Below are 20,991 nucleotides of genomic sequence, written 5' to 3' on the forward strand. Positions count from 1 at the left end.
AGGTCTTATGGGTGTGGAAAGACATTAGGGTGAGTCATTAATGATATAAATTCGTTTTTTGGGTGAATTTAAGGCAATCCTTAAGGCAAACTAATCCTTAAGGCAAACTAATCCTTTAAGGCAATCAGCTGCAGAACATTTGAGTTTTCTCAACTTAGGGTCAATTAGTTGTAAAAAAATGAATTATCTCAACTTTTTTCATGTTAAATAGTTGAATAAACTTTAAAAGTTGGATTTTTTACCGTGCTGTCCCACCAACTTTTTAAAACAAAGTTAGGCCACTGAATAAGCACATATCTATTATGTAATAGAAATTAGTTAAAATAGTCTTGGACCCTCATTCCGCCCGTGCCTATTGATTCCCGAACTGCAGCCGTACCGCAAATGACAACGTAAATTTCACCAGTGTGTTTTAAACTAGGTTTTTTCTTCTTTTCTTTATCATGGACATTATTGTTTGTCATCGTCCCAAAATCAAACAAAAAGGAAAAAAGGTAGCTGTGCCCATGCCTGTAATAGATTTACATCAGTTTACATGCCTTACTCGTTCCTGAGTGACACAACCACCATGAAGAATAAGTGCTCAAAGCAACCCCAATGAATGGGTAGGGTAGGGCTGAGGCCCAGAGATGAAAGCATGTGTGGGCACACACACACTCGTACACACACATAATGAAGGCTGGCATTGCGATGGGCGTTCACAGTGAAGGCGGTTTGACTGAGGAGAAGATCCTGAAAATGGACAGTGGAAAGGACTGTGTTTGGTCTAGGTCTGTGATGATGGGGGGGAGGAGGGATGGTTGGTGAAGGACCAGATACAGCTGGGGTTAGTGAGGAGCAAGGGACAGCTGGCTTTGTGTGTGTGTGTGTGTGTGTTAAGCACAGTGTCTCTTTGTTCCCCTCCCCATCCGCCTGGCACCAACCGGATCATTTAAGACCACAGCCGTTCATTGGCACCTCAGGTTCAGGAACAGCCTGGCGACTCTACAGAACGGCTGCACGCTATGGGGAAGATGCTTTGAAGGTTAGAAGGCCCAGCAGACAATAATCTATGCCAGCACTCCCACAGCGTGCAGTATTTCCATAGCACACTATTATTGCTCAAATTACAGTGTTTGGGATAATTATGTATATATATTATAATGCTTGCTATGGAAGCTTAAACTTTACTGCCACTGAATGATAGTTCTTTGGGTTTGAGATTGTCAGACTCAGAAAATCCTGCCTGTCATGGCTCAGTGCAGGTTAAGGCATTACTTTTGACCCTGAAACATTTTGTTTGTGTAACTTGGAGAGTTTATTTTTATTGCTCTCGAGAATATTTTCCACCAATGGTGAGATATTAGCGGAAAATTTCTGTTGAATTGTCGGGTAAAGCCATGTAGTTTTGTGCTGGGGATTACAGAGCGAGTCTCGTTTCTCGAAAAGGCTTTCTGTACTTGTACTTAAATGGACCGTATATTTGAACCAGATCTTTGAAGTGGGGCGCGTAAAAATAGCATCAAATCAATCACGGAAAGTTCCAGGCTCTTGCAGGTCTCAATTCAGGATAAATTAACCCATCAGGGATTGCGGTGACATGCTGCTCTATATTTTCAGCGCGTAAGAACTAGAATTGCTGGTCTAAAATGGGTAGAAACGTAACCCCTGTCAGTGAGTTTAGTATGTCATTTGCTTTGTCATAGTGGCCTTGTTGGGTTTGCAGACTTATCCCTGCTAGATGTGCATGTGTGTTATTAGTGGGGCTTGCTAAGGCAAGAAGAACTATGACTTTATTCAGCATTGTCTTCTCTTCCGCGTTTGTTTTATAATAAGGATTCAAACGGTTTTGAATCAGCAGATTGATTCATGATTCGATCGCCAATGTCACTTGATTTCAGCAGTTTGGCAGTTTGACATGCGATCCAAATCATGAATCAATATGCTGGTTCATAACCGTTCGAATCTTTATTTGAGGTTTGAAAACAAACACGGATTTTTTGGACAAAAATGTATTTTCGGTGCTTCAAGAGATTTTAATTAACTAACTGATGTCACATATGGACTACTTTGATGATGTTTTTATTCCCTTTCTGGACAGTATAGTGTGCATACACTTCCATACGCTCTCAGACTAAATATAAAATATCGTAAACTGTGTCCTGAAGAGGAACGGAGGTCTTACGGGTGTGAAACGACATTAGGGCGAGTCATTGACATACATTTAATTTTTGGGTGAAATAACCCTTTAACATGCCTCCCATAGAACAACGTCACATGACTCAATGTTTTACCAGCACGGGGAATCAAACGACTGAAAACTAGATTGGGAGTGCACATCCAACATGCTGAATCAAACTTATTTCATAGAAAGAAAATGCGTACTTATTCAGTTGCACATGAGGATGTTTGAGCGATCTCTCTCTCTCTCTCTCTCTCTCTCTCTCTCTCTCTCTCTCTCTCTCTCTCTCTCTCTTCACTTTATCCCTTCAGTCAGAGTAACAGAGGGAGTTATGAGTTATATGAGTTAATGTTAGTAGAATAAGTGAGTGGTGTCATTCATATTAGATCTCAGTATGCTGATGAATCAGACTGCAGATGTCAAGTGTGCATACTTACAGACCCCTCCAGCAGAGAGCCTGGGAACTCCCACATCATTAGCAAACTGACGGATGTCATTAATCTTTACGTTGCGTGACTGATTATTCATGTTATGATAGCCTGTGAAATGGAGCTGGTCCAGCTGCTGTTTATTTTCTATGTTGTCTGTGACTCCTGCTGTTATACGTGTCCTTAATTCACCTCTCGTCTGGCTGTACGTTAGGCTGACTGCTCGAAGCAGAATTCTCACCATCACCAGAATAATCTAGCTGTTTAGAGATGCTTCATTCTCAGGTGTGGATCGCTGCGTTCCTGCTCTGACGTACGCATCTGAGCTCAATGAAACCTCAGACTAGTGGAAAAGCAGCAGTGCTTTGACAAAATGTGCATAATGGAGCACAAAGCATTTCTATAAAGTTAAGGTAAGAGAATGTATACTATTTGCAGTGTTTTGTAGATTATTTCCCTTATCCCAGAGGGATATATGCAGAGACAACCATTAATGGGTTGAGTTAACTAAAATTCTGCTTGTTTGAGCTTTCTGATTGGGAATTATTTTTAGGGTTCCCATTTCATTTAATTTCACTCTTTATTATCCACCGTGGTGGAAATGTGTCTTGGTAAACATGTTTATGGTAAACTTGGAAATATCAGTGAATTTTTATTGTAACTGAAATGGAGTTCATTTAAAGTTTCTTTAACATAATATGAAGTTATTGTGATGTACATCCGAGTGAAAGCTTTTATTTTTGGTGTTTTTGCCTTTTTTGCGATAGGATAGTATAGAGTAGACAGAAAACGAGGGAGAGAGAGGAGGGCAGGATCCCGAAAGGTCCGTAAGCTGGTACTCGAAATTAGTTTACACTAAATGCCCATGAGGCTATCAGCTAATGCTAATAATGCTAATGGCACAAGAATTAGGCACAGTTTTTACACAAATTTTCAATTTTAAGTTTCTGTTTAGAAGTAGACTGGATTAGCCTGGTTTCGGTGTTGTGATTTTTATTTTTTATTTTTTTATTTTTATAAAAGTGAGGCAAGGTGTGTGTACCTCTAGCATTGTGTTTGCTCAGTCCTTTTTATCGACTCTCACTCACAGTCTTTACAGTCAGTTGTTCACAATGTTCATGTTGAAACCTGTCCAAATATCTTTTCTTCATATTTTTGTTTGGGTTTTTGTTGTCCTCAACTGTCACTCTCTTTGTGCGATACTAGAGATGTTCAAAGAATCATGTGACCAAACTGTTTGAAATGTTTCACTCATTCCAAGAGCGCTGAACGGCTGTGTTTATATACTGCTGGCAGGATGAATCATTTTCAGGTGTCAAAAATTCTGTCAATTTTTATGAGTGGGAATTTGGAAAAGGGAATTTATGATCTCAACAGAAGAGCCAGTTGACGTGACCTACCTCGACAGACACAAATAGAGCCTTGGTGGATCCATCCTCCCATTTTATTTATATGCCAGGGGAAACAAGTTCTTCCACTTCCCTTTTCTTTTGTAAGTTTGCATAAAACCGACTTGGAAACAAGTATTTTGTTTTACTTCCACAATTGCACAATCTGACAGATTGTGTTTTGGATGCCTGTTCTGGGAACTGTCCAAATACATTGCAGATGCTAAAACGCTATTACTAATTCTGTTGCGATTTGAACAAACCCTTAATCCTGAGGAACAATTTTTCATGTGTAACTTGTGTATGCGATCAATGATGCCTCAGATGTTTTTGTGTGTAGGGTGTTACTATTTAATTGTTTGTAGGTACCTTGGCACTTTTGGCAATTGTAATTTTTTATTAATATAATTATATAATTTAATCATATAATAATATTGTTTAAAAGTCACTTATAAGTCATAGGTAATTTATGCTCACCAATGATGCATTTATTTGTCAAATACAGTAAAAATAGTAATATTTTAAAATATTACATTTTAAAATAACTTGTTTTTTAATATATTTTAAAATGTAATTTATTACTGTTATGACAGCTGAATTTCAGGCATCATTACTCCAGGCATCAGTGTCACATGATCCTTCAGAAATCATTCTAATATGCTAATTTGCTGCTCAACATATAACATAACGCAACATGTAACGTAAGTAACGTCTTGATTGTACCATGGTATATGTTGGTATTTCGCTTTTTGTTATTAAAAGATGAGAAGCACAGTTAAACAAGCTCTCCTTTACTCTGATTATCTAATGCTTGTTTTTCATTGAAGAGTTTCATAACCCATGGGTTTGTGTAATTCAGTACTTTTTATTATATATTCTATATATATATATAGCGCGCTCACTATTTCTGAAAGAACAGTTTATGAACAATGCCGCCCACTCCATCCCACTCTATGGTAAGTGGTCCTGAGGGCAGCGCATCGCCTGCATTTAACATTCATCAGTGGTTGTAACAGTTAGACTCTGCTGCTGCTAAATAAAGGTTTTGTGCTTATCCCTGGAGTGTCCCACACCTCTTCCATCTCCTCGGCCTGAGGCCATCTTCATGTGAGAGACTATACAAATGAACACGGTTCCCATGGTTTCCCAAACAGTCTATCCATCAGCGCTGGTGTCAAACGGTCAGAGACCACCATTGTGTGATGCTTACAACAGCCAGAGGTCAGCGGCACATTTTCAGCATGGATTCGCCCATGGGCTCTTCCTCTTTCTGAGAAGAGAACTCATTTATGAGACATGTTCATTGATTTTATTCCATTTGCTCATCCCCATTAAGTTGTTTAATTTCCTTTTTTTAATTATAGTTTTTGTATTATTTATATAGATTACAAACAAACAATAAGAAATTGACAATTAGTAGCTGACAAGATTAGAATGTAAAATTGTGTGGTATTAACTTTTTACAGATTTATAGGTAACCTGAATTTTTGTTTTTGAACAATTTTTTTGTTTTGTTTTTGTCACATTCTGAGTCCGATCCAGACAAAGCCTTTTTTTTGTTAGGTCCTGTTATGTCCCTTTTACTGTAAAATAGTTGTAAAATAAGTATCTGATGTCTCCAGAGTGTGTATGTGAAGTTTTAGCTTAAAATGCCCTGCATGCAGATCATTTTTCATGGCATGTTAAAGCTACACTGTGTAACTTTTTTAGTTTATTTTTAGCTAAAAACAGTTAGTTCTTTCAAAAATATATGTGCTCATTAATGTATATTTACTTCTTTCAAGTAATAAAGTATTCTCGTAAGTTTATAATGTGCCACTGAAAATACATACGGGTGAGGGGTTCGAATGCTGGTCGCCATGTTGCCCCTCCATCTCGAAAGTACATTAGCATTATTACATAAATTCAAGCTTCACGTTTCGCGTTTTAACACTCGATGGCACCGTGTCGAATGTGAAGAGGGGGATTGCCATGTTAATCTTGGACTAAATCGGCCACCGTAGGAATTAAAACGAAATCAGAATTGAAAGGAACAGAAACTAATATTCACTGGATGTTCATATACCTTTTCACCACTAAATGGGGGAAAATATCACACAGTGTAGCTTTAAAATTGTCACTTTTGTGAGCAAAAATTTAGCATTTTGTGTGTTACTTTAAATGCAAATGAGCTGATGCTCCCGACCTGTCTTTCTAGAAGAGGGCGGAGCTTCAAGAGCTTGTGTTAGTAGTAGCTTTGATTACTTTACACAGACATTACAAAGACTGAAACTGTTCAGCCTTTTAAGTTCAAAACAGAGTCGGACAATGATGGAGAGACTAAAGAAGTGACAACATGTAGACGTTTCTGAAGTTGATGTGGTCATTTAGTAGCCGATATAAATTGAACTATCTTCAAGTCATCGATTAGCATATTCTCCCATGACATCTATAAATCGCTTGTGTGGAAACCGTGGAAAGATGCCTTCAGAGCCAGAGAATATATGCTGCATGAAGATAGAACATGTATAGTATAGTTTAATTACGGTTATAACATGCTATGTGTTACGTACTGTATTGCAATAAATGTGAAAAGATGGATGCAACAGCTTGAGCAGACTCCCATATGTGCTCTGCTACAACAACTTTTCCTTTTCTCTAAAGCAGCCCAGCATGGCCTCACCCCCTTTGTTGTGTATTCCCCGAGGCAGAGTTTATGTATTTTTTTAGGGTTTGTGATGTCACCAACCCAGAAAGAACCTCGTTGTAGTCCCTACCCGCCGTTTGTTGTAGTCCTTAAAAATAACTTTCTGTAAAACAAAATATCTCCCTTTGCATTAAACTTTGTGCATCGCAACTTTGGCGATGTATTTTATACTCAAACAGCAACATTACACACTAACTAAAGTTAAAAAAAGTGAAATCATAACCAAGGACTCCTTTAATTAAAAAAAAAAAAAAAACTTATCCTCAAGTGTTGCTAAAAAGAATGAATGTAGCTAGAATCAAAAGTTTTTTTTTTTTTTGCTGTGTTGTAAAATCCATCCATCCATCCATCCATCATCTTCCGCTCATCCGGGGCCGGGTCGCGGGGGCAACAGTCTAAGCAGAGACGCCCAGACTTCCTTCTCTCTGGCCACTTCCTCCAGCTCCTCCGGGGGCACCCCGAGGCGTTCCCAGGCCAGCCTGGAGACATAATCCCTCCAGTGTGTCCTGGGTCTTCCCCGGGGCCTCCTCCCGGTGGGATGTGCCCGGAACACCTCCCTGGGAAGGCGTCCAGGGGGCATCCGAAATAGATGCCCGAGCCACCTCAGCTGGCTCCTCTCGATGTGAAGGAGCAACGGCTCTACTCTGAGCTCCTCCCGAGTGACCGAGCTTCTCACCCTATCTCTAAGGGAGCACCCAGCCACCCTGCGGAGAAAGCTCATTTCAGCCGCCTGTATCCGGGATCTTGTCCTTTCGGTCATGACCCACAGCTCATGACCATAGGTGAGAGTAGGAACGTAGATTGACCGGTAAATCGAGAGCTTTGCCTTACGGCTCAGCTCCTTCTTCACCACAACAGACCGGTACATCGCCCGCATTACTGCAGATGATGCACCGATCCGTCTGTCAATCTCCCGTTCCATCCTTCCCTCACTCGTGAACAAGACCCCAAGATACTTAAACTCCTCCACTTGAGGCAAGAACTCTCCACCAACCTGAAGTGAGCAAGCTACCCTTTTCCGACTGAGAACCATGGCCTCGGACTTGGAGGTGCTGATTCTCATCCCCGCCGCTTCACACTCGGCTGCAAACCGTCCCAGTGCATGTTGAAGGTCCCGGTCTGAGGTTGCCAACACGACAACATCATCTGCAAAGAGCAGCGATGAAATCGCGTGGTCCCCAAACCGGACACTCTCCGGCCCTTGGCTGCGTCTAGAAATTCTGTCCATAAAAATTATGAACAGAACCGGTGACAAAGGGCAGCCCTGCCGGAGACCAACATGCACCGGGAACAAATTTGACCTACTGCCGGCAATGCGAACCAAGCTCCTGCTCTGGTTGTAAAGGGACCGTACTGCCCTAAGCAAGGGGCCCCGGACCCCATACTCCCAGAGCACCCCCCACAGGGTGCCACGGGGAACACAGTCGAATGCCTTCTCCAAATCCACAAAGCACATGTGGACCGGTTGGGCAAACTCCCATGAACCCTCCAGCACCCTGTGAAGGATATAGAGCTGGTCCAGCGTTCCACGACCGGGACGAAAACCACACTGCTCCTCCTGAATCCGAGGTTCCACTATCGGCCGAATTCTCCTCTCCAGTACCCTGGCATAGACTTTCCCAGGGAGGCTGAGGAGTGTGATCCCCCTGTAGTTGGAACACACTATCCGGTCCCCCTTCTTGAAAAGAGGGACCACCACCCCGGTCTGCCAGTCCATAGGCACTGTCCCCAACCGCCACGCGATGCTGCAGAGGCGCGTCAGCCAAGACAGCCCCACAACATCCAGAGACTTAAGGTACTCCGGGCGAATCTCATCCACCCCCGGCGCCTTGCCACCGAGGAGCTTATTAACTACCTCGATGACTTCAGCCCGGGTGATGGACGAGTCCCCCTCCGAGCCCTCAGCCTCTGCTTCCTCAAAGGAAGACGTGTCGGTGGGATTGAGGAGATCCTCGAAGTATTCCTTCCACCGTTCAACAATATCCCCAGTTGAGGTCAGCAGCTGCCCATCTCCACTGTAGACAGTGTTGGTAGGGCACTGCTTCCCCCTCCTGAGGCGTCGAACGGTTTGCCAGAATCTCTTCGAGGCCAACCGATAGTCTTTCTCCATGGCCTCACCGAACTCCTCCCAGGCCCGAGTTTTTGCCTCCACAACCGCCCGGGCTGCCGTCCGCTTGGCCTGCCGGTACCTGTCCGCTGCCTCAGGAGCCCCACAAGCCAGCCAGGCCTGATAGGACTCCTTCTTCAGCTTGACGGCATTCCTTACTTCCGGTGTCCACCACCGGGTTCGGGGATTACCGCCTCGACAGGCACTGGAGACCTTACGGCCACAGCTCCGAGCGGCCGCGTCGACAATGGAGGTGGAGAACATGGTCCACTCGGACTCAATATCTCCAGACTCCCTCGGGATCTGGTCGAAGCTCTGCCGGAGGTGGGAGTTGAAGATCTCTCTGACAGGGGGTTCAGCCAAACGTTCCCAACAGACCCTCACAGTACGTTTGGGTCTGCCGAGTCTGTCCAGCTTCCTCCCCCGCCATCGGATCCAACTCACCACCAGGTAGTGATCGGTTGACAGCTCCGCCCCTCTCTTCACCCGAGTGTCCAAGACATACGGCCGGAGGTCAGATGAGACGACCACAAAGTCGATCATCGACCTTCGGCCTAGGGTGTCCTGGTGCCAAGTGCACTGATGGACACCCTTATGCTTGAACATGGTGTTCGTTATGGACAAGCCATGGTTAGCACAGAAGTCCAATAACAGAACACCGCTCGGGTTCAGATCAGGGGGGCCGTTCCTCCCAATCACGCCCCTCCAGGTGTCTCTGTCACTGCCCGCATGGGCGTTGAAGTCCCCCAGTAGGACGATGGAGTCTCCAGTCGGAGCACTTTCTAGCACCCCTCCCAGAGACCCCAAGAGGGCCGGGTACTCTGCACTGCCATTCGGCCCGTAGGCACAAATGACAGTGAGAAACCTATCCCCGACTCGAAGGCGCAGGGAAGCAACCCTCTCGCTCACCGGGGTGAACTCCAACACATGGCGACTGAGCTGGGGGGCTATAAGCAAACCCACTCCAGCCCGCCGCCTCTCACCATGGGCAACTCCAGAGTGGTAGAGAGTCCAGCCTCTCTCGAGAAGTGTGGTTCCAGAGCCTAAGCTGTGCGTGGAGGTGAGCCCGACTATTTCTAGTCGGTATCTCTCGACCTCCCGCACAAGCTCAGGCTCCTTCCCCGCCAACGAGGTGACATTCCACGTCCCTAGAGCCAGTTTCCGTGTCCAGAGATCGGGTCGTCGGGGGCCTCGCCTTCGACTGTCGCCCGATCCACTATGCACCGGCCCCTTATGATCCCTCCTGCAGGTGGTGAGCCCACAGGAGGGCGGCCCCACGTCGCTCTTTCGGGCTGAGCCCGGCGGGGCCCCATGGGGGAAGGCCCGGCCACCAGGCGCTCGCATACGAGCCCCAACCCCGGGCCTGGCTCCAGGGTGGGGCCCCGGCTGCGCCATGCCGGGCGACGTCTCGGCCCTTGTTTTTAATTTTTTCATAATGGGCTTGTGAACTGCTCTTAGTCTGGCCCGTCACCAAGGACCTGTTTGCCTTGGGAGGCCCTACCAGGGGCATAAAGCCCCGGACAACATAGCTCCTAGGATCATTCAGGTACTCAAACCCCTCCACCACGATAAGGTGACAGTTCAAGGAGGGGCCATTTTACAATATTTGTTGTAAAATCAGACACTTTATTGACTGTTTACATATTCATACAGCAAAATATTCTGGGAGCCATGACCGTTTTTGTGAATATGATTAAAAAAATGCTGCAATTGGCTGGCAACTAAAAAATGCTGGTACAAATATTAAAGTACATAATTATTAAAAAAGTTATAACTTTTTTCTGTATATAGCTAATATATATTGCATACTACTGCTGTCACTCTGCTCCCTCAGATGCATACATGAAACAGTTTGCAAAAAATTTCACAAGAGGCATCAAAAACTGACTTTTGGTTATTGTGCACTTTGCTCCACTTGCAGTGAAACTTACAGCCACCAGTATGAGATCCAAGTAGTGTTGGAGGCTGAATTAGTAACTGATGTTGAAATCCTGATACAGAGCTTCTCCTCAGTCATCACTGTCTGCTGGATGCCTCTAAAACCTCTCTTAATCTCTCTGCTATGTCTGTTAGCCATCTATCAGATCCAAGAGCTGCACTGGCCAGGATCTTGTGGGGATGTTTGGGGAAATTGCTTGAATTTCTCATCCCATCCCATCATTACTAATTAGTTTCAATTTATCCAGAGAAACCGGTGTAATGAGGTGAGGGTTGATTTAAATGTTCCAGTTCACTTTGTGGGATGTGGTGTAGGGGGTGGGAGCTGGTCAACATGGTGATTTTTAGTGTTTGTGTGCATTGGCATGTGTGCACAAAGTGACTTACCAGAAGTCGTTCATGTTAGTGCACCAAGGCAATTATTGCAGAAACTGTAGACCACAAAATAATCAACTTCCTACAGGTAATTTGAAGAATAATTATAGTTTTTCTCGTTTTTTTTTTTTGTGTGTGCAAAAAGTGTTACATTTTGGTTCAGTTTGAATGTTTTAAATGGTAGTGTATCTATTTAATATTTTTGTAAATAAGCTGATTATTGGAATTCTACGGAGCCTCTAAAGGGACATGGTGAAGGAAAACGCGGGGGAACGCAAAGGTTTAGAAGCAAATGCAGAGTTTCTCAGGGCATCACAAAGGTTTAAAATAACGCAAAAGCTAAGTGTCTTTGGGGAATGCAAAGGTTTAGAGGTGAACGCAAAGTTTATCGGGGGCAACGCAAAGGTTTTGCGAGCGATCACAGCATTTTTAGGGGCAACGTAAAGGTTTTGCGAGCAAATGCAACATTTCTCGGGAACTCAAAGGTTTAGAAGCAAATGCAACTTCTCGAGGGAACGCAAAGGTTTTGCAAGTGAACGCAATGCTTCTCAGGGGAATGCAAACATTTTGAAGCAAACGCAACATTTCTCGACAAAACGCAGTTTTTGCAAGTGAACGCAATGTTTCTCTGGGGAACACAAAGGTTTTGCAAGCAAACAGCAAGTTTCTCAGGGGAACTCAAATGTTTAGAAACAAATGCAACGTTTCTCGAGGGAACCTAAAGGTTTTGTGAGTGAACGCATTGTTTCCTATAGGGAAATGCAAAGGTTTAGAAGCAAGCGCAAAGTTTCTCCGGGGAACACAAAGGTTTTGCGAACAAACGCAGTTTCTCAGGGGAACGCGTAAGTTTAGAAGCATACGCAACGTTTCTCGGAGGAATGCAAAACGTTCGGGAGTGAATGCAAAGTTTCTCTGGGAAATGTAAAGGTGCCAACGCAATGTTTCTTGCGGAACACAAAAGGTTTTGCAAGGGAAGGGGGAATGCAAACGTTTTGCACATCGTTTCTCGGGGGAATGCAAAACATTTGCGAGAGAACGCTAAAAGCATTTATTATTTTTCTACCATCTCATATTTTTTCCACCCCCATGTCCCTTTAGGGGCTCTGTGGAATTCAGCTTTTTTGTTGGTTTTTAACATTCTTCAAATTCCATGTATTGGTTGCCCTTTAGTTTGTTGCAGCCATATTAATAAATGCTTTTTTCTTGCAGTGTAACTGGGTTGCGAGAAAGGCGTTTCTATTTGCAGGTAGCTTTCTGGGTGTTTTCCCTTCTCTCAGTGAGGGAATGTGGTAACAGCGTCTCGTGTATTTTGGCTGTCGTGGGTCTGACCTGTTTAGAGAGTTTCCTGGGTTGAGGAGTCTGTGAGCAGAAGGTCACACAGCGAGTGGCCGAATCATGCTCTACCCACCTCCATCTCGTCTCGTGTCCACAAAACCTTTTGTAGAGGTAAGGGCTTTTTTTAGATGCTATAGTCTAGTCTAAGACCTAAAAAAGCCACTTCGCTTGACAATAAATGTCACTATGACCAAACTCTCAGCTTATGCTGCCTTAAATTTAGACATTTGTCATTTTCTCAGTGTTAACTTTAGTTCTAAGTAATCTTCCCTGGAATACTGCAGTTGGGAAATAGCATTTCATCCTATTCACAGAATAATCTCTTAGCGAGCTATATTTGATTTTACATTGTTATTGGAATGGAAATGTAAAGGAGTAAAGAAAAGCTGCAAATTGATTTTCATGGGTTAAAAAGAGGGAAATGGCATTAATGCATGTATCTTATATAATCTTGCAACAGTGTACATCTGTTACTGTCCTCTTTTAAAAGCTCTATTTTTCCGTGTAGATTAAAGATGATTACAATTACTGCAGTAGTGTTTGGATGGGCGGCTGGGCTCTTTTCCCATCTGCACTGGTGCTTTTAACTCTTTCCACGCCAGCGTTGCCAGCTCCCCGCAGCGTTGCCAGCTCCCTGCAGCGTTGCCAGCCCGTCAGCAGTTTTGATCATTTTCACAGAGTTTTCAGGGCCCCCAGTATATTTAGTTTTATGAACAACATGCAATGTATCAATCGAAAGAAAAGAGCCTCTGGTTTTAAAAATAGACTGTAAAAAAATATGGACGTATAGTGTCCGTGATAAGCCTTTCTGAAGCTTAAAGTAGGGGCGAGCTGGGCGTTGCCATCTTGCGAGCGAGTAATCGCGTATCACTCCTGGATAACAGAAAATGGGCAAAAAGGTGGGATGTGGGCTTAGCTTAGGTGACGCAATGACTATAGACAGCGGATAAATGACTTTCCACCTGTCACTCAAAGTAACCACTTCCTTAATTATGCAGAACTTTAAGGCTTTATATAATGTAAACGAATGAGTTATAAAAAATTCCACCCCCTCACAGCTGTCATGGCGGTCAAAATTAGCCGTATAGGCCAAAACCACAATTAGTACCAGGCTGTAAACATGTTTTTTTTCTGCTATAAAGTTGGGAATTTTAACATTGTGCTCAATGAGATTCTGCTCCCTTCTGGAGCCTGTGTGCCCTAGTGGCCAGTCAAGGAATTGCAGTTTACATTACTTCCGTATTGGCATCAAGAGAGATTGCGGGAGGTTGCCGCTTGGTTTTAAACCCCAAAATCCAAAACCCAATTCAACTTTTGAATGTGGCAAAAGTTAAGCAAAAACCTAAGAAAATCACGTTTTTGTCAAAGACCGAACCAACGTCCAGATCTAATTTAGAACGATGATCATAAAATAAATAGAGTAGATGGAGTCCATCAACACCCCTAAAGCGTGCACAGTCCTGTATCTTGTCTCCTTTCTCGACATTTCATTTGAGGTTTTTTATTTTTAATTTAGAAGATGTGTTATAGCGCCCCCTACTTTATAACAGTAAAAACATGGGAAGCTAAATATTTCCGTCAATGGCAGGGAAACAATTCATAAAATAAATGATGAAATAGTGAATAGGAAATTGCGTTCGCGGGGGCACTGTAGTCGAAAAGGGCACTTTCACTTTTAAAGGAGCAGGGGCTCAAGCTTTGGGAGTGGCCTTATAGGGCAGCGAAGCATTCTCGGAATTATTATCTTTCATTCCTTATAAAATAAATTTTCTGTCTTTTCTCAGTCTAAAAAGCACCAAATAAAAAAAATAATTTCACATTTCTGCTACATTAACAACCCAGTTTAAATACAGGTTCAACTTCCCAGCGCTGAAGTACCCCTTTAAATACAAATATACCGCCGTTTAATAACCGATTTATTGGGAAATTAAATTACGGAAATCAAGTTATTTACCGTGGCTATAGGGGTAAGACCCATGTTGAATTCGCCTTTTGCCACACTCACTCTACTCCCTTTTTCCATCACATATCGAATCGGAAAGGCATTTATTTTCAATAAATATGGAGAAAATATTAGAAAAGTGGAAATAAAGCGTCTAGCATGTTTAATAATAAATGTTTCTCGGTTAGGGGAAGGTAAACACACGTGCTGAATTAGAGACGATAAAAGTGAGTGGCCCAATATTATTGGTCGTAAAAAGTGAGTGGGTTTTGTCTTGTCCCACCAACACACAATGGTTCCCTCGCCCATGTGTTTTTATATTCGATTGTGTGTGCAAAAATGGTTTAAATAAATGTTTACGAAACAAAGTGATTTAAAAAGTTTGGAAGCCGCAAAATGATTTCAGTTGCCAAAGTGAGATGAGCCTGAATAAATCCAGACCAAGTGTTTCCATGTGCAAAGGTGGTTGGCAGCTCTGCTCGCGAGTACCACCAGCCTGTGTCTGCTATTGGCAAACTAACTCCCAGGGCTGGATTGGATGACTTAATCAGGTTTGTCAGAGGCAGTACAGCATGTAGGGGGTCTCTTTGCTCCTAGGGAGGGGTTTAGGTACCAAACACAAGGAAGGGCTAATTGGAACACAGCACATCATACATGCATCTCCAAGGAGACAGCTGGCTCCTCGACCACCAAGAAGGGAACATCGCTTCTAGGTCAATTGTGTTTGTTTCTCTGTTCAGGAGCCTTCAGATGTTAGGTGAGATGAGGAGTTTGTGTGCTTATTTTTTATGGCTGAATATATGGACTATTGGACTATTTTTTTATTGTGCTTTTATTCATAATATTTTTAGAGCTTAACAATAGTTGGTCTTAAATTGTCTTATTTTTTTATACTGTTGTCTGAGGTCAGCTAATGACGTTCGTGTGGTTTTTACATTCAAAAACATCATAACTAAGTAAAAGGGTATTTTCTACACTGGTTTTAAGGCTCTTTCCTGAACGTTGGGTTTTGATGGGCGTGCTGCACTGAAGACTCCCTGTCAGTTCATGAGGGAGGGATTGCTTTGAAAGTGGCAATCGTAATGATTCTCTCGATTACAGGGCTCGTAAATGTCTTTATCACACAAACACAATGATTTATTTCTCATCCACCTGCGATTGATTGGAATATTATTTCTGTATTACATGGCCCACATGATCGTTCAATATAAACACACTAGCCTGGATGCCAGCCGAAATTAGCCCCGCCCACAATTTTTTTTAGGTCGGGCGGTTCGGTCTGGCCTCGATCCATAGAGGCGTAATTATCTCCGAACAGAAACTATTCGGACCAATGAAATCATCAGGGCGGGCTTTAGACGATGACGGACAGATGATAAACAGCAACGTAGTAATACACGCGATCAATGGGGCTTGGATTATATTTGTTTGAATCCTAAACGGAGAGCTTGTTTGTATATGCATTCACCTTCACAATTTCTCTCAGAAATGATCATCATGTTGGGTAAGTACTCTGTGTATCATTAAATAATTTTATTTTTTGACAACACCGGCAAAGATCGTGTATTCCAGCCTGCGTGCAGACAGGGTTGCCAAGTTTTCACAATAAAACCCGACAACTACTAGCCCTAAACAATAGCTTCTCGGGGGGTTCTCCGGTGGAAAAATGGTGTTTGGGGGGTAAAATGTGTGTTATTTTGGCAAAGTTGCCTGCTAAAATTCGCACTCATGGGTCTATATATCACATAATAGTCGCTTCAACCCGCGGACATAGAAAACAACCCGCGGAAAAAAACGCGGACTTGGCAACACAGTGCAGTTGAACTCTGTTGACATTTGACAATGCGTTGCTTCGTTGCTCTGATTGGTTGTAGGTCTATCCAATTGAGGTCTTTCCTGGTTCGGTTGAAACACGCCCCATAATCACAGCCCAATGGGGCAGTTTCAGACTCATATTCTGACTAGAATTGAGTATGACCACTCAGGCTATAAAAACACACACATACACACACAAAATTATCGAGCTCATTTTTTTTATCGTGCGATTAATTGATTAATTGATTTATTGACTTATCGTGACAGGTCTATGAATGAACATCAGAAGGTAGCTTGCAAGATAGTACAACTTATCATGTCTCATGTAATCGCTTAATCAGTGTTTCAACGATGGAAAGTTGTAAACAAAACCGCCTGTGAACAGATGTGTCACGTAACATTTACCTCAGGGAAGCCTTTCAATGTCCATTACTTGTTAGTTAGCTAGAAACAATGTATCTGTTTTTATTAGCCATATATTTTTGTTTTAAACAACTATTTCGATTTTAACAGCAAACTGTAGTAGAAACATTATATAAGTAAAATGTTGATATAAAAACTTGCAAATTTACCTCACTAATTAAACGTTAATTTCTGTTTCAGTGCATCATTGCACATTTGAATAGAAAACATCTAAACATGCTGCACATTGTATTGTAAGTGGAGCTGCCATTCATTTATCACAGTAAATGCCCCAAAAGGGCACTGTTTAATTTTAGATGTGCTCATTTTCTGGAAAAATGTGTGGCTCTCTTTCTTTCTCCTCAGTTGTCTCTCTTTCTCTTCTAGCTTGTCTCAAAGACCTTGACCAATTTTACCAGTCAGTCTAAACAGCGACAGTTTGATGTACCCGACCACGCATGAATCTAGGCCAGACCCAGCATTTTTCATTGACCAGCTCGCCACTGATCTCTATTCATAGCTCGAGGGAACCCGGAGCCACCTCAACAGCTGTGAGAGCAGGGCCGGTCAGCCCCTAGGAGCCCACAATGGGAGGAACTGACATATGCTCCTTCTCATTCACTGACATGAGGCAATTTAGCCTTCATCCTCCTGAACCTTTAACGGCTAACGAGATGTTTAGCAGTTCTTGAGTTTGCCACCCAGCTGCTGCTATTGCATCAGAAACAACAGAGCGTGCTCCTTGAAATATTGTGAGGATGAGCAGATATGGAAAATGAGAGTGGCCGGCCCATGCTGTAATCATCAGCCCTCGGGCTCGTTTCCTTTTTTTAATCCTTTAAAATGTGCCATTGCGACAATTAGCACACTGATCATTAGAGCTATTTATGTGTTGCACCAGGCATCAATTTCTGGGAATGTCATTCTGCCCATCTAGTCATAATCTGAGCATGTTATTTTTCCGCTTGATGGGTTGTTTTTCAATTTTGTTACCATGGCACTATGAGTCAGTGTCAACTTTGTTTATGTGGGCCGCACGTGTATTGCAGGGGACGCGTGAGTTTTTGGAAAAATCAAAGGCATTGTTTAGGAAAACATTTTTTACACAGAAATGGACTGCTTTCACTTCACATTATTTATACTCCTCAAAGTATTTATTAAATGCCCAGCTGAGTGTGAAATTGTATTTAATTGTAATATTTTGTTTTATTTAATTGTAATATTTTGTTTTATTTGCATTTCATTTTTTTATATTTTATTTGTATTTTTTATATTTTGTTATATTTTGTTTTTTTATTATTTTGTTTTATTTATTTTGTTTAATTTATTTTGTATTTTTTACATTTTTATTTTATTTTATTTTTAGGACCAGATATTTACTTTTTCTTATTACTCTAATGCAAAAACAGTATTTATAAATCGTGGTCTCGTTCAGTATTAAAAAAATTAGTTTCATTCTGATTTAAATGGGGAAAAAAGTTGTTTGAGGATTATTTTCACTACTGTATTAAAGGAATGTATTACAAATTCTTTATAACAGTAATGCGAATTATGAATTAAACTTTTCCCCATGAAAGTCAAGTTAATAACAATAGGTTTTTTTAATATCTTTACATAAAGTATAATTTCTTTCATTTCTTTTTACAGACATACAAACTTCTTCCTTTCACATAATGAACACAGAGCTTTATTTTCACAGATTAGTTGTCTTCTAAATGCATGCACCAAATCATCTCTTTATCCTAAGCAATCAGTGCGTCTCCATATATCCTGTTATTGTTCGCCACTCTCAGATAAGCCGAGCGAGGAGCCCGTAGGTCTGTTTCCTCCTCACGTCTTCAGTTGTGTTGCGTCTTTGAAATTTGCCGCCTTTTTGTGTAACCGTGGCCCAGCAGTTTCCTCTTCTCGTGATGAACGCCTACTTCCTCTGTCTTTCACCTCTTTTTCTTTATCTCTCTGTCTTTCTCGCTGGTTAAGACCAGGTTTGTGTAAAGTTGTGTGATAAATGCGGGCATAGTCTTGATTTTGAAGATCTTTTTTTTTGATGATGCATCTCGGTGCAGAGGCAGCATACTGTACTGCTGAAGAATCATCAGCTTAAAGGGCTGGAAACATCGACTTGTTCGACCAGCTGCTGTTGCGGAGGTTTCCGGGTAAGTTTCTTTGTGCTATCGGATGAGTCCGGGCTGCTCAGGGTGTGGTTTTGGCCCCTGGGGTCAGCTCCGTGACCCCTAATATATCACTGCAGGTCTGTGAACCAGGCACCGTTTTTCTTTTTGAAAATCTAAATGAATTGTTGGAACGTTTCACTTGTTTCATTGAGGTGTCTCCATCCAGTTGGTAGGCAAGGCAATTGGCCGGCACAGACACTTAGAATGTGCTTTTAAATGATGTATAATGAAGATTTGATAGTGTTTTTGACCTGTTGAGTGACATTATTCACACTCTACTGCGCTGTGCATACAAAATGCATTCATAGTTTTTAGTGCATACTTATTTTTTGTGGGTGGATGTTAGTATTAACATTGTACAATTTCACTATAGGGTAATTTTTACTAAAAATAAAGTGTAGTTTCTTATGAGGAAAGGTACTTATGAGGAGCTGGAGATGTGGAAACTGTTGCTTAGCTCTGACAGGATATCCTGGTTACTGCATGAGACTTAGAGGACTTGTTTTTGACACTGGGCGTCTGCCGAGGCTCAGGTTGAAAGAAACTAGCACAGAATCTCCACATTTAAAACTAAATATTTCTCTCTCTTTTTTGGGGGGATTAAACAGATAATTGTTAGTATTAAGGAGAGGAAACAGTTCATATTTGATTGTAGCTTAAAATGCCTGTTTTATGTCAAAACATCATTCTTGGCTGAGGTTCATTTCTCATTGTTTCCGAAACACAGATTATGCTTAGAAAAATGTACCGTTGTACTGCCATATTGTTTAAGACATTCTGGCCAGGATTATGGTAATCATTCAGTACCATGGTATCAAAGTATCATTATGTAACCATGTAATACTCTCACTGTAGTATTTTCAAACGCTTCAAAGTTTACTTGTCTCAGTCTATTAATATTTATTATTATTATTATTATTATTATTATTATTGTTATTATCATTATTTGTACTACTACTAATAATGCTATAATTTAAACAATTTATAAATGAATATGAAAAAAATAAATAAATTAATGAAAAAAATATTTACCAATGGTGCAAGGACCCATTTGGAATTATTCAGTTTATTATTCATTATTGTTGTTGTTTTTTTGCTTATTAATATTTGTTGTTGGTTTTGTTGTTGTTAATATACAATAATTAATGAATGAATGCATTTTTATTATCGTAAGAAGTAGTAGTATTAATAATGATAATAATAATTAATAGATAAAAACAAGCACATACTATTATTAATACTACTACTAAAATAATAATAACATGTAAAACAAGTAGTTTTTATTACATCATTATTTTTATTAATAATTCATGAACCAATTAATTATTAATAATTAAGTAGGGGCTGCACACCAATGGTGCGAGGACCCAAATGGAAGTGCTTCGTTTATTATTCATTATTGTTGTGTTTGTTTATTAATATAATTTTATTTGTTTTTTAATAATAGTTAACGTTTGTTCGTTTGTTCATTCAAAGTAGTAGAATGTTTTTATCAATGTATTACTACTACTACTACTACTACTACTACTACTACTACTACTACTGCTACTACTACTATAATAATAATAAATAAATAAAAAAAATTGTTTAATAAATTCTTTATTTTATTGTATTTGATCTTATTTTGTATCTGAGTAGTTTTGTTCTTTCAGGATAAATGAACTGTCTGTAACATACAAAGTGTGCAGTGTTGTCTGAAGCAGTGTCTGAATACTCATTTTTACTTTTCCTCATGTGAATGGTGTGACATTCATTATGAATAGCGAGTGAGTCAGTGGTTTTGCACAATACATGCATGAATGTGTAAAATGCCTGTTGCGTATCTTCATCATACTCTTGTGAGTTCAGCGCTGAGGCGAGGTGTCATGTTAGATGTGAGCAGAGTCCAACGCTCCAAAATTTTTTTTTTCCTTTCTCTCCTCCTTCCACATGACAGCTCCGCTCAGTTGTTGTATGAGACTGTCTCTTGGCATCTTGCAGATGTTTACATAATTACTATAGCAACTAATATAAATGCACTAGATATTGTATGTGGCTCAAAAAGGTTTTGTCTCAAAGGTTTGTAGCAACATGGCACAGGTCAGACCTTCAGGGTGGAAATGAGAGCCGACTGGCTCAGGGAAAGAAAGAGAACGTGAGCAGCAATAACTCTGTAGCTGTCTCACATGTCTTTGTTTCTCAGCACAGATAAAGCTTGCCGCTTCTTTTGTAGCCTGTGACGGTGTCGGCCCTTTGGCCTCTGG

General features: G+C 41.4%; 1 protein-coding gene across 7 annotated transcripts in view; it reads left to right on the forward strand.

The window, feature by feature from the left end:
* elmo1 (engulfment and cell motility 1 (ced-12 homolog, C. elegans)) overlaps nt 1–20,991 on the forward strand; it is a 114,595-nt gene that overhangs the window by 14,426 nt on the left and 79,178 nt on the right. The window contains exon 1 of one of the 7 annotated variants that reach the window (XM_067426646.1): nt 2,882–3,002. The exons of 4 other annotated variants lie outside the window; for them this stretch is intronic. The gene's annotated coding sequence lies outside the window, so the exon portion shown is untranslated. Of the gene's footprint in view, nt 1–2,881; nt 3,003–12,509; nt 12,530–18,505; nt 18,731–20,991 lie in introns of those variants that run through there. 2 more of the 7 variants (XM_067426647.1, XM_067426645.1) reach the window with 2 other exon arrangements.

This window comes from Pseudorasbora parva, chromosome 19 (genome assembly GCF_024679245.1).
Source record: "Pseudorasbora parva isolate DD20220531a chromosome 19, ASM2467924v1, whole genome shotgun sequence".
Taxonomy (NCBI): domain Eukaryota; kingdom Metazoa; phylum Chordata; class Actinopteri; order Cypriniformes; family Gobionidae; genus Pseudorasbora; species Pseudorasbora parva.